This window comes from Chamaea fasciata, unplaced genomic scaffold (genome assembly GCF_029207755.1).
Source record: "Chamaea fasciata isolate MVZ Bird 193981 ecotype frontalis unplaced genomic scaffold, bChaFas1.0.hap1 SCAF_6, whole genome shotgun sequence".
Lineage (NCBI taxonomy): Eukaryota > Metazoa > Chordata > Aves > Passeriformes > Sylviidae > Chamaea > Chamaea fasciata.
In genome coordinates, this window is record NW_027094091.1 from 54,250,646 (window position 1) to 54,264,561 (window position 13,916).

The window sequence follows — 13,916 nt, forward strand, 5'->3', positions numbered from 1 at the left end:
ACCCTTGAAGTGGAGAAATATACCCAGAAATTGTAACACATCTCCCTAGAATCCCAGTGTAAGATTAAGCAGGCAGTGAAATAATATTTTCTGAGGAATGTTCACCCTATTTAAAACTACAATATTTTCACTATTGTTAAAAAAGAAATTTGTACATCAGGGTTTTGCCTCTTATGATTAATGCTGCTTATTTTCTGGTCAGCATAGGATCAGTTATGAAATCTATTTCCATAAGACAAAGATATATTTATACTAAGAATAAAACAGAGCCATTTCATGTTACAAACATAATGCAGCCAGAAGCTTTTGTTCTGCTTTTAGCAACAAATGCCCTAAAAAGCCTAAACATCTTTAGCTATTTGAAGAGATCTTTAAATCTCAGAAGACAAATTTTCATTGGAAAAAATCAGCCAGCTTTCTCATTTGAAGGAATAAAAAACAATAATGAAAAAACCTGAAGAGAAGCAGATCGATCATAAATAATCCCCCTGCTTGCTTTGCTTTCACTGCATGTTTCCGTCTCCAGGGGTTTCAACCAAACTTTCAAGGCTCTCTGCAAAATCTACGTGAGCCTTGGGGTACCTACAATGTGTCCACCTGTCACAGTGGAGGCCAAATTGTGCATTTCCTCCCTGCACTCTGCAGACCATGTGGTGACCTTCCCTCTTCTCAGGAGCTTGAAGCCTTCTAGCTTTCTCCCAAAGAAGATGAGTGTCACCTCTTTTTGAGGGACTAATTCATGCATGCAAGAAAAAGTAAATTTCTGTATACATCTGTATAAGCAAGCTCTGGGTAAGGGAAACAAAGAGAGAGATTTTCTGGGAGGCTTACTGCAGATCTGAACAGAAACAGAGTTAAGCCAGTGATCTCTACATCACAAAATCCACCATTGTTAATTGTAAAACATAGCACCAGTAAAGCCAACAAAGCTCAGTGAAGATTAAAGGAAACAATTTTTTAAGAAAAGCTATCCATGCTGTCAGTTCTCCAAAGGATCTAATAAACCTTAAGGCAAACAAGCAGTCCAAATTCTGTCCCTCTGGGAAAGTTAGAGCAGCAGATTCTGGGAATTTTGTCACATATATTGTAAAAAGGCTAGAAGCATGTCTCAGACTTGACTTATGTCTACACAGAAATGGCAACAGGCCTTTTTAGGCAGAGCTTTTGTTCTTGAATCATCGTCTAAACTCTCCAGGTCCAACTGAGTGGTCTAGAGCCAGGAGTAGTTGTTGCTTATATGAGGTCTTTCCCCTCAAAAGCATATGCCTGGCGTATTTAGCCAGACCCCCTTCCTCTGGGAGATGGAACAAAAGTTTCCTTGTACAAATGCAAGCAAGAAAGACAAGTATTTCCACCCCGAAGTAACTCTATTTGGAAATATATTTGCTTGTGAGGATGAGCTACACACATAGCACATATATAATTATCCTCAATAAGAAAGACTTCAAGATGCCCGCTTTTACAAAACAATTGTGGAATAGCACAATCCAGCATTGAAGACAGCTGTGCTACTGCTGGCCCAGGGCCACAAGGACAGACACCCAGCTCTCTACTTTCACCACCCCAATGGTCCCAGTCCAGGCATCCCCTGCATCCACTGCATCTAGAGTAAATCTCACTGGGACAAGAGCACTTGTCACTGAGACAATACAGGCTTAGTAACAGCTTCAGTAACGACATTTCAGCATTTCAAGTGACAGAGCAACATTCCAACAGTGCTCAACATGAAAACTGTGAGCTCTTGTAAAATTCTGTATTCGGAGCAGTGGCCGGTCCCCAAAGAGCCAGGCCCAGTCAGCTGCTAGGGAAGGGAGCATTCACACAAGTCCACTGCCTTCAGAATGGAAGGGCTTTAACAATTTGCTGGCACAGGAAAGGCAATACTTAAGTCAAGGGTACTTATTTATAGCCTATTTGATTTAGAGATCACAGAAAACAGAAACTTCTGTTTCTTTCCTAATATGACCCTTGACCAATCTCCCAGCTGTATTTTAAAGTTGATAGAGCTCTTCTTTCAATTTGACACCAAAATGAGGCTGTGGTGAATCAAGATTAGCTTAGAGTAAGTGGAAATTCCAGATTAGCTTTCAGTCAAAAATACCGTGGGACTGTGGTTCACAGTTCTACACTCAGCTTGCAAACATACTCTAGAAATATAAGACCCTAAACAACAGATGACATGGCAAAGCTAGTGGATGCCACATGGTGAGATGCAAAGCCGTCAAGGAAAGAAGATGTCTCATAAAAAAATAAATAAAAATGTAGTACCAAAAATTGACTATATTTATTTCATACTCCATAGGATTTGGTTCCATTCCCAAATGGTGCTATACCAATAAATCCTCCTTCCCTAGGAAGTTGCAGCAATACAAAGGATAGAGGAAATGACACATAAACAATCTGTGTGTTGACAAGAAGGCAATTTTGTAATATGTTGTTATTTATGGCCAACACTTAAGCAGATGGAAGACGCATCAAAATGAGAGTTTCATTTAGAACATGCAGGCCAGGGAGAAGTCTCTGCAGGAGATGTGCTCCATGGGAAAACATGAGGCACTTCACAGCTAGAACTGCGTTACAGTGTTTGTAATAACCTGCTGCAGACCAGGTAAAGATGCAACAGAGAGTCTCTCAAATAGGCGGCAAAAGGAGAACTAAGAAGTGAAACCTTATTCAGGAGTGCACATACCCTGAGCACCTCTCTTGCTTCGTGAAGGAAGTGGCATAACCCATGACCTGTCCTGCTGGAAGTCTGCCCTTTTGCTATTCCTTCCCCCAGGGCTGGTGACATCCCTCACTTTTATGGGCTCAGGTGCTGAACCACAGTCACAATGGCAAAAGCAGCTGCACAACTTGGCCCTTGCTCTCTGCACTGACCAGATTTGCATTTTTCACCCCACAACATTCATTACACTTCCCAAGGGCTTTCTGCCTCGGGCACTGCTGGGGGCACATGGTGACATAGAGCAGGAAAGGAATGGACTGGCCAGTGAGTGGTTTCCAGCCATAACTCACAGCACAGCACACAGCTCCCAACAAATGCGCTTTATTTAGCTGCATCGCTTTCCATCACATTAGCTCATGCACAAAACGGGAAAATAAGTTAACAAGGGAAAAATATTTATGCCTCCTCCTCTCCCTCCCCACTATTTTATTTCCTTCTAAATCAGTTTGGAAGCCCTACTGGCATCAGGGCCCTGGAGCGCTGACAGCATCAGGGAGCTTTCACTATCTGAGTCCAACTCTCTGTTTTCCTCTTGACTGGCAAGGCCCCTTAGTCATGCCATGGGACACAAGAGGGAGCAAAGCAGTTTTAGGAATAGCAGTCCCTTTCAAAGCTGAAGTTTAGGAGTTTCCCACCCACTGAGGCATCCCCATGCATGCTATGGTAATAACCCGCTCACCTCCCTCCCACACACGCTGGCAATTTAACTCCTCATGTCACATGACTGTGTTCTCCAAGGATTAAGCTTGTGGTTTGGCTTCCAAACCAGTTAAATGCTCTGTATGTGCCTTTTTGCCTCCCTCTGCTGACTCTGAGCTCATTAGCCAATTTCCGTTGCCTTTGGCAGGGAGGAAGCGACCTCAGAAACATTCATGGTTTTTGCGGGAATTAGCAGGAGAGCAAGTAAAAATACTATTTAAGAGCCTGGATGGGAGAAGGCTGTACCATGAATGCTCCATCTGACCAAGCCCCAGCAAACCTATGTGGAGTTGCTCCTCAAAATACAAACACGTAGGAAATTAAGGTGCATTAGCTCTGCTTCTCTCTGAGCTATTCTGTTTTTTTTCTAGGCTTCCTAGAGCTTCATCCAAACTCTGTGAGGCTCACCACAAATTCTGCCTGCAATGTTTATTGATGTTCTCTCTGCTTGGCAAAGTTGTGAGGTCTCCTGCCTTCCCAATACCTCACTGCCTGAAGCATGTGGATATAAAATAGACATGTTCCTGCAAAGATGCATGTAACAGGGAAATTATTCAGCACAAGGGTCGCATGGACAAAGTAAGGGGCAACAAGTAGAGGTTGCACCAAAAGAGGTTCCATTCTGAAGCAAGAAATTTCTTACAGTGAAACAATCACTGGAACAACCTCCACAGGGATGTATGTAGTAGTGTGTCCATCACTGGAGTTTCAAGGTGCAATCGGACAGCATGCTACATAGTCTCATCGAGGCTCCCCTTCCCACAAAGGGATGGACCAGATGATCTTTCAAGGTCCTTTCCAAACTTTTGTAATTCTCTAACGCCAAAAGAAAGGGTCTGTCCATTGCACCAACACCCTATCCCTCACACATCCCCAAACACAACTCACGCTGGGATAGACACCATAAAGAGTTGGGGAAAAAGCCAGGACTAGGGAGGGACTTATTTTCTTTCAGTGATGCAGGTGGCTCAAATACACAGCAAATTTCAGTTTCAGAGGTTATTTCTGGAGGTCATACCTCAGCTCTGTTTCTCTAACAGTTGCTAGACAACAGTCCTCATATGAATATAAAATCAACTACCAAGAAAAAGGAGTCTAAAATATTGTTCTGATTTATCTAGGATTATCTGAAAATTCAAAAAACCTTTTAGCTAACAGGTACGTCCAGGTAAAAGTAGAAATGAAAGTGTGCAAACAAACCACTTTCAAAACTAAGCATTTTGATTTTTCTTTCCAAAATGTTTATCTCTCCTCAGAGAAGTATTTTCTTTTTGGTTTTTGTAAGGTGCACAGTTTTCCTTTTTCTTTTACTGACTGAAACAATATTTCACCTAATACTTTTCCCAGGTTTTGATAGGCAAAAAGGCTGCACTTCTTGCTTTACAAAAAAATGCAAGAATAAAAATGTCTCCATTCAGATCAATAAGTGGTTTAGGCTTGTCTTTGGGAGAAAAGAAATCTGCAATTCTGTGAGAGTTCCTGTTTCTTTCCAGACAGTTCTTCACAACTTTGCATAGTTAAACTGCAAATTAGGCTTGGAAAAGTTATGACTTCTGCTTTGTAAAAATGCAAGCAGGGCATTTTTAGGTCTGAAGCCTCAGCAGGCTTAGCCTCACTTCAGCTGGAGTTAGGTCACTGTCAGTATCGAGACTGCAAGGATACAGATACAGCCAAATGCACGAGCTACTATAATCAAGCTGAAATTAAAAACGTACAATGTTATGTTAACAGCTAGAGTGGAAAATACAGACATCACAGCTTGTTAAAAAGACTAGTTAAAAAGGTTAGTTAGAAAGCTTGCCAGAGTTGTATTGACAGTGAGCATGCTGATAAGCACTCTCAAGGTGAATTACAGCAATGCTGCTGAGGTCGCATGGACATTTTGCAGAGAGCACTGCCTGATGGTAAAGCAGAGCACCTCACCTGGGCTGCTTGGAAGAGACAGCAGTAAAATGTGCCTAAGAACTCAGCATAGAATAGATGGAACAAAATTAAGGTTGTTTGTTGTTGTTGGGTTGGCTTTCTTTTTTTTTAGAAGTTCCTTTTGCCCTGGGGATGATTATTGAAAGCCTTATTTTGCTAGTTATAGAGGTTAACCTAATTTTAAACCCATGGAAATTAACAGGGATTAAATTTTGGAAGTTACCTTGTCTTATTATTCTACACATCTTGATAGTGCTGGCTGCTTTGGTTTTTGTAAGGATCAGGACCCCAATCACCACCATGCCAGTGCCCTGATTTCAGCCAGCCCACACAACCCACTTCTTCCTTGGTTTTCCTGCAACAGCTCCAGAGGCACCCGCTTGGAGGAAACGGGGCAAGCCCATGTGGTGCCTGCCCCTCTTCTGAGGAGGAGTGCCATCCTCAATCTGTGCCTCTGCAGGAACAGTGGCTGCTGGTGCCCCACTCAGCCAGAGTCAGTCCCCAAGGTGGAAGGTGCACAGAGCAGAGCAGCCATGGGGGCCTTGGGAAGTTGCCCAAAGTGACAGGAGTCAGAAAGCCTCATTCCCACCCCACCAAAACAGAATAAATAAATAAATCCTTGCACACATTCCCCATAAGAACATTCTTTTTAACACAACTTCTCACCAACTCTCTACAACCACCTCCATGATTTTTCATAGCTGCACTTCCCTACCCTGGGAAATCTTAAGCATGGAGATGTGGACGGGGAAAACCATGACAACCAAAAAAGGCTCTAAATCATGGCTGAACCCAGACCAAGGGGTGGGTTACTCACATTGAGCCTTCAGGCACAGCAGCAGCTTCCATGTGCGTGAAGAAGCACAAGGGGACACTCATCTACATGTTTAAAAGAAATAAAAATACTTCTGCCAGCTAAACTGCCAGAGAAGCAAACTAACATATTTTAATGTAAACAGGAATTTAGCTGTTTTAGCTATTTTAACCTCAAGGATTTATAATATGCCTCTGCTTCCCATTTCCTACTCCAATGTAACTATTAGCCAAAATACTACGAAAAGGTTTATCAAAGCTTTTCAGATGAAAAATCAGAGAGGAGAGAAGGTCATGCTCTTCCCATGCACCCAGCACCTCACATCAGACAGCAAGCTCGGTTGCTTTCTCCCCATCCCCTCTCTTATGTTCATCATGCCTGCTGTCCCAATTTTTCACATTTAAAATGCACAAGGCAATTTTTGGAGGCTGAAGCCAGGGGCCAGGATGTAGAGAAAGCAAGCTGGTGTAAATCCAAAGGTGTCATGGAGCTGTGGTGATTTACACGAACTGTGCCAAAGGCACGCTTTGCGTCCTCCAAAGCGCAGCACTACTCGCATGACCATAAAACAATAAATAACAATAATAAAAATGCTCTGCACGCATTCTGACTTGAATAATTGCTTTCTGTCTTTTTTCATTCCCCTCAAAGTGGCAGCAGGACACAGCTATTCCCATTACTTGCTTTGCTAAGCCGAAGAAAACCAAGCTCTTAAAGTCATACATTGCAAGCAACATTAGAACATGTTTACAAAACAAAGCAGAGGCACCTTGGCAGCAAATGCCAACATCTTTTTGCTGCCTTGAAAGATCCAACTGAGACACAACAGCAGCAAAGTAGGTTTTGGCACATTATCCAAGTATGAGTTTCTAAGGGAAACCAGGAAGGCTTTCAGCACTTGCTCTCAATCTCTACCTCTTTCTCCTCCACTCCCACTGCAGAACCAGTGCATTGTGTCAGACACCAGTAAGTGCCTCGCTGGCTGGTCCCACCAGACTAGCCTCCTTAGTCACCAAAGCAGATACCTAGCTCACTGGAAGCATTTGTACCTTGGCTGTGGGCACCTTGCTGGTGCATCTTCCGTGCCTGCCTTACCTATGTCAATGCAGTACACTACACATTTGCTTGGGCTTGCTGTGATCACACTTATTTTGCTACAAAGCACCAAAACAAAATCGCCTAAAGGGTCCAGACAGAGAAATCATTGGCAGCCCTGTCATACAACAAGCTCCTCATTACACAATGACAAATGGTGACAGAGGAGTCTGCTGGTTTGCTGACCTCCAGCTGTTGCTCAAGCCTATCCAGGATCAGAAGGAAAGAATTGGTATCTACAGCTCTAGAGGTCTAACTTTGTCCTAGGACATTCACAGTTCCTCTAATCCTTTCCCTTCTGACAAAGCCTGTGCTTCCTGACCCAACCTCTCCTCATGCAGACATGAACACAATGAAAGAAAGAAATCAGCAAAGACCCCTGGGGAGCAGAAGAGGAAAGACAGTCTAAGGGCCAGAAAGTCATGAATGTAAACATTGCAGAGAAGAAGGAGATTGGTAAGAAATTACGCAAGGAGAAAAAAAAAAACAAAACTCTAAATCCAAGCAGATTTGTACTGGAATGCAGCCGGGATGTCAGAGGCTCTGTGCACTGGTCTGGCCCTTCTGTTTGTCACTGTGATAGTGCTCTCACCAGCATCAACCCTTAGGTTAGTGGTAAAGATCTTAGGAGCTCCTTGCAGGGAATGTGTCACACAGATTAAAATGAGAGTGCAGAACTAGAGGTAAGAGGGGCTGGATAAGGGAAAAGATAAGAGGAAGAACAGAATACTGCTGCTTCAACAGGCATGTGTCCCTGTGTGATTTTACCTGCTCAGCGACATACTGTTAAATTTCCTCTCTGTCTTCCAGAATGGGAAAGACCATACCTATGCAACCATGACAACAGCACACAAATACAATTATCTGCACAGTAAAACATGAACCTTAAGAGACTGATGAAGGCATAAAATCCTCTGCAAGGTTTGCAGCATGAGTCTCTTCAGCCACTGGATCACCAGTATGAAGTCAACCACCACTGTATGTCTGAAAAACTTTTAGAGGCTCATTCAATATTGTTGGGAACAGCTGAACCTTTTTTGATTTGTCTAAAAGAAACCAGTAAACAGAAAAAAAACCCATGCCGTAATACTAATCCATCACTTCTCTCTAAACTTGAAAATTTATTGACATCTTTGGTATTGCCATTATAGCTTCAGACTGGTTTAAGTCTTAAGGTCTGGAGTAACTGCATTTATCCATTCACCATCACCTGCTGCCAGAAGAAGTTACAAAAAATATATTAATGGCACTTAGCTTTGTATGAATACTGTAGGAAAAACAAAAGCCACCTTTTCCAAGGTGGGAAACACTACAACTCAGAGAGTGCAGTTTTTCCTCTGGCTACAGGAGGACATCTGGCAGTCATGGTTTTAAAGACCTGAGGTGATTTACAGATTGCTCAAGCCTGCCAGAAACCAGTGTGAAAGTACATCTCTGCATTAGGCAGAGGTATGTGAAGCCAGTCAAATACACCTCAGAGACCACCCTTCTAGGACTCTTTGTGGGGATAGCTTTGCTAGGCTGTCTGTAATGAGTTATTCTTGCTAACCTTCATATTGCTTTAGCAATCTAGAAGCTCTGAGCAAGATCAGGGCCCCAGTAAATTTTTGGACAGTATTCTTAGGCAGAATCCCTGCTGCATGCCTCTCTGGCCAAAAGCCTGGCACATTTCAGTGGAGCCAAGATATAACTCTGACCCAAGGAGAGAGCAGAAAGCCATACAACACTGTAAGCCCCTAGAGGAGCTTGACATAGAGCACAGGACTCCAGATTTTGCACCCTGATGCACTGCCTGACAGGCCGCCCTCCTTCACAACACCCACGTGGTCGGTCAATAGAGTGACCCCTGTAATAGCAGCTTTGCAGAAGGGCAGCAGTGGGCAATACTGGTAATTCTCATGAGCACAGAGACATGAAGTCAGGGACCAAACACCATCTGCCCCTGACAACTTTCACATCGTAAGTGCTTCCCAGGGGGGCAGCTCCAATGCCAACACACACCTTTTGCATTATCTCACCACAGGGTTCTTTACATTTTAGTGTCTCTGTACAGTAAGGTTACCATGGCTTCCAAGGTCCTCTATTGCTGTTTTTAAATATCACCATGTCAACTAAAACTCTAGAAGGGGTTGCTGTGTTTCTCAAGGGGTTTGGAAGTCCATGCTTTATGACACTAATTACGTCTTTTTTCCTGCCACTGGTACACAGTGAAATGCAAATCAGAAATGGCACCACGCACTAAATTGCACTTTTGGGTTTTCAAGTCACCACAATTATTTTTCATGCCTTGCCATCCTTCCAGATAAACCATGCCACATCCTCCTCTGTAAAGTTTAGCTAGCATATACCGATAAATATTTACTACACTAAGCAAAGGTTGTTGTTCCTATGACACTAGAATGAAAAAAACTAAAGGGTGACTTCCAAATCCGTGTAAACCTTTCTCACTCATCCCCCTATCACTTCACATGTGAGATACAAGCTTAGTTAGAAAGTGCACTTCTTTTAAAGCCAGAGAGGGGCTGAAGGAATGTACAGGTTTCACTTGCAGGACCAGGAGATTAAAGCCGGGGAACTCAAGGAGGGATTTTCAAAACAGCTCAGCTCAGCTTTGAATTACTCTGCTTTTAACACAGCAGAGATAAGACTCCCATTGTCTACAAAGTGGGAAGTGTAACTATTTCACTTGGAAAAAGAGGATCAGCAGCATGCGATTTAAAAATGCCCAGCAGTTTTGAAGTCCTTGGTACCAGGAAAACATGTCTTACCACTTCTTACAAAGGTTGGAAAATGTGAATTTGGGAGGGCTGCCTTGTTTTAAACATGAAAGCTCAAAGCCTCACTGAAACACCTGCCTTAAGAAGATGGAATACCGAGCTGACCTTGAACTACTGGAACATCATAAAATCCAGAAAGTCAGCAAACATAACAGGGGACTGTGACAGTTCACAGCAACTTGTCTTCTTTTTCTCAGTCTTCTCTAAGCTAATTCCTATTGCTATACTCCAGGAACAAAAACCTCCCTCTATATGAGAACTTTGTGATGTTACATTTTGTCCTTTACCTTACCTTTGGTAGTGACAAACTAAATGAAAAGATTGGAAACAAATGTCCTTAACTTCTGTGTCATTATGGGACAGTCTTTCCTCTACTTTTCTAGCCCAACAGTTTCTTGGGCTGAACTAAGTCTATCCATTTCTGAGTGCCAAAAAAAAAAAAAAAAAAGAAGAGAAAAAAAAAAAAAAAAAAAAAAAAACAACACCCAAAAAAAAACCACCTTGCAGAAAAATTGAGAAAGAGCAACAGAACACTGTTAGCAGCAAGTGATTTTATACACTGTAGCCAACTGCAGAGATAAGGAAAACCTTTCAATGGCAGTGTGGTGAAGAGAAGATCAAACAGAAATTGATACGAACAGTCTTCTATTTCCAGCTCTGTGTCCTATTACACAAAGATGGCAAACCTTGATCAGCATAAAAAGATGTAATAAATAGAGGAGATTCTGCTCCTGGAAAAGCTCCAAGTTATCTGGATTGGGGGAAAGGTAATAAAAGAAGCCTATTTGTTTTGATATGTTAATTCATCTATCCAATTTCTGTCAAAGATCAAAGACAAAATGCTGGTGCAGAAAGACTAGTGGACAAGAAGACTTAACAGAGCACAGGAACTGTAAGACAGAAACAATTCCTTTCAACCACAAACTTGGGGAGCGTGGTGAGGGAGCAGATCAAAACATGAAACTAATTTGCATCTGGTGAAGCTGCACTTTTTGCCCACAAGCCACCCAACTGCACCCTCTGCATTTAGTGTCTGGATGGCAAGCACACAGAAGGGGAAGCACAAGAAGATGACAAAGGATCACAGAGGTCCCCCCAAGGGGTCCCACCAGATGCACATCTGAGCTCAAAAATGCCTGAGAGAATGAATCCACTGGTCTGGCACCAGTGGTGGGAGATCAGTTCACAGTGATAATTAGGGATGTTCTGGCAAATGAGTTTTACTTATCCTTCTGTAAAGTTTTATTTATACTTCCTTCTCCAGAATGGCTGGACATAGGCACACAGTAAAACCACATCTGCAAACAGCCCTAACAGATGCAACAGAGATTCTTTATAGGAAACCAGGTCCACTCATACCAATCAATTTGAAAGAGCAGGGCCTGAGCAGACAGCTCTGGATACCATGTTCGGCACCCTCAGAAACACAGAGGCTACCACAGACTGTGGTCCATAACTTGGGTCAAATAATATCCGTGTCCTGTTGTGGCCACAGAAGTGACTTCTGGGTACCTAAAATTCCTGAATGAAAGGTTTTCTTTCTTCCCTATGTTGTTTTCCCCTGCCATATCCTTACCCTTTTTTATTTGTTTGCTTGAAAGGAAATGAGCCTAAGGCTGTGCTTGCTTTCTGCATATTTTATTTGATCATGCTGTACTTCAAGTATTACAACGCTTCAGTGACATCAGGCCTCAGCAGCTCTGCTGGAGCTCTCTCACACAGAGAGGACAGATTCACTGCCTCCTGTATTTTCAAAGGAATTTTTCCTCTCCTTTCACTGAGAATTATGCAGGAAGCTCAGCAGAACCTTCATATATTCTGCAGAGACCTTTAATTATAAGTTTCTAGTAGGTTTCCAGCTACTATATTGTATCATCCAATGACAAAGTAAGAGAACCTGGTGTCCCTTTGCCCTCCCGCTTATGCAAAATCACTTTGAGTACTTAAATTAACATTGTATGTCTGCCCTTAAAGGAGTGCTCCATCTTTAACCTCGAGGTATGTGCATTCCCAGTCTTGTCTGTGGAAGCCTCTTGTCCTCACCCTAAGTGCAGACCTGCTTAGCTTTCCCCATTAAATTAACTAGGCATTTTTCACATGTGATGCAGGATTCTTTTAGCTTGTCCCCAGTGCTAAGAAAGAAAAGCATACTGTACCTCATGTTATGTGGATTTAGAGACTAAATTTTTGCTTTGATCCATTACCAGATGAAATCATGGAATTAGAGACTAAATTTTTGCCTTGATCCATTACCATTGGAGATCAAGACCATTCCAGAACAAGGTCAGTGTGAATTCACTGCTAAGGTTAAATCTTGATCTTGCCTTCTTTCCCCGCCTTTTTTTCTGTCAGACAAGGTTCTTTTAGAGAGTCCACACATGGCAGATGAAAGATTTCATTTCAAATGGACTTGTGTGAATATAGTTGATGTCACATGGGATTTCTGATTTAGTGGAGTAATAGAAAATGTACTGAAAGTATAATACCAATGTATGGTACACTTAGTAAATTACAGCAATTGCAAAACACAGTCCAGTCACAATTCCAATATGAATTCCCACTGCTGATCTCTGTAATACGCCAGCTGGCATGACAACAGGCATCCCTGATCACCAGGAAGGAGAAGGTGGGTTGAAGCCATCTCAAACCCATTGCACACCTCAAAATTACTTTTCTGGTTGTCTAGTTTATTTACTGTGTGTCGGGCTGAACCACAGATTCACTCCTCCCCTCACCCCTACTGGTGATGGTCCCCTGCAGGGAGAAAATCTCCTGCAATGAGGTCAGGAAGAAATTTTGGAAAAACAGACACACAATACCTGCAGCTTTCAAGGAAGCTGATAGGGAGGTCAAAATACAGTGAAAAATAAGCAAAGACATGAAGAAAAACTTAGGAGAAGACAGAGGTCTATGGACAAAGGAAAACAATCACAAAACCTTTCTCTTATCTTTTCCAATTTCCAGCCACAGCAAGAAGCGGCCTCTGCCATGAAGGCAGAAATAGTCACTCTATCAGCGAACAGCAGAGCAGTTAATACTAAGTAACTCCAAGTTAAAACAAACTTTCAAGAGCTCTTTACAAGAGCATGCAGCTACAATTGCACTGTGGTACACATGCATTCATTTGAGATCTTCAAATCATTTGTGTAGGCCAAAGAGATGAGTTTAAGGAGACCAAAGAACACAAAATTATTGTGGAGACCTAAAAAATCACACTGCAGGATGCAGAAGTTACATTAGAATCCAAAGTATTATTATGAGCAATCAAAACTAACAGCTAAGAGCACTGATATCTAATTGGCTTTTAGAGCAAGCTTGATTCATATGCTCGATTCAGAGTTATCTAGTCAATCCAACCATATCCTCTTTTGCATCAAATAGAAATCTATCCCTGAATTTTGCCTTACCTGGTGGTGCCAGACAAGGAGCAAAGATTAGTCCAATCCTCTGGAAGTCCACAGGAAACACAAAACTACTTAGGAAGCAGAGTTACATGTTACAGAGACTAAGGAACTTTTGCTTTATGAGACCTTTGTTCTTAGCATCAGTCTTGACCTACACTCTGTCATGCACTTGAATGAGAGCTGTTCAGGGTTTTCTTCTGCCGTTGGCATCACCAGCTGAACACCAACAAGTTCAGGTGAAAGCAATCTGCAGGAGCAAATGCCCTCGCTGAATCCTAATGCTTGGGAGGAACCTAGTTTAACTGATTTATAATGCAGGGCAGCCTGAGATGAGGTAAAAAAAATCATAGGAAATAAGATTTCATCAGTTCTGTTTCTCACAAGTTACACATCCACAAATAGGAATTTCACTGGAAGATCTGACAAGCCTTGTTATCTGGATGACTCTAGGCAAAAGAGCTCCGCCAGAAGGAACCAAG

At 42.4% G+C, this 13,916-nt stretch overlaps 1 long non-coding RNA gene across 2 annotated transcripts in view; it reads right to left on the reverse strand.

Annotated features, from left to right (window-relative positions):
• The window catches only part of LOC136291388 (uncharacterized), a 105,596-nt gene extending 91,970 nt beyond the window's left edge, over positions 1-13,626 (reverse strand). For both annotated transcript variants that reach the window (XR_010721515.1, XR_010721514.1), the window contains exon 1: positions 13,441-13,626. This is a non-coding gene — a long non-coding RNA (uncharacterized lncRNA). The remainder of the gene's footprint in view (positions 1-13,440) is intronic.
• Between the last annotated feature and the right edge of the window lie 290 nt (positions 13,627-13,916).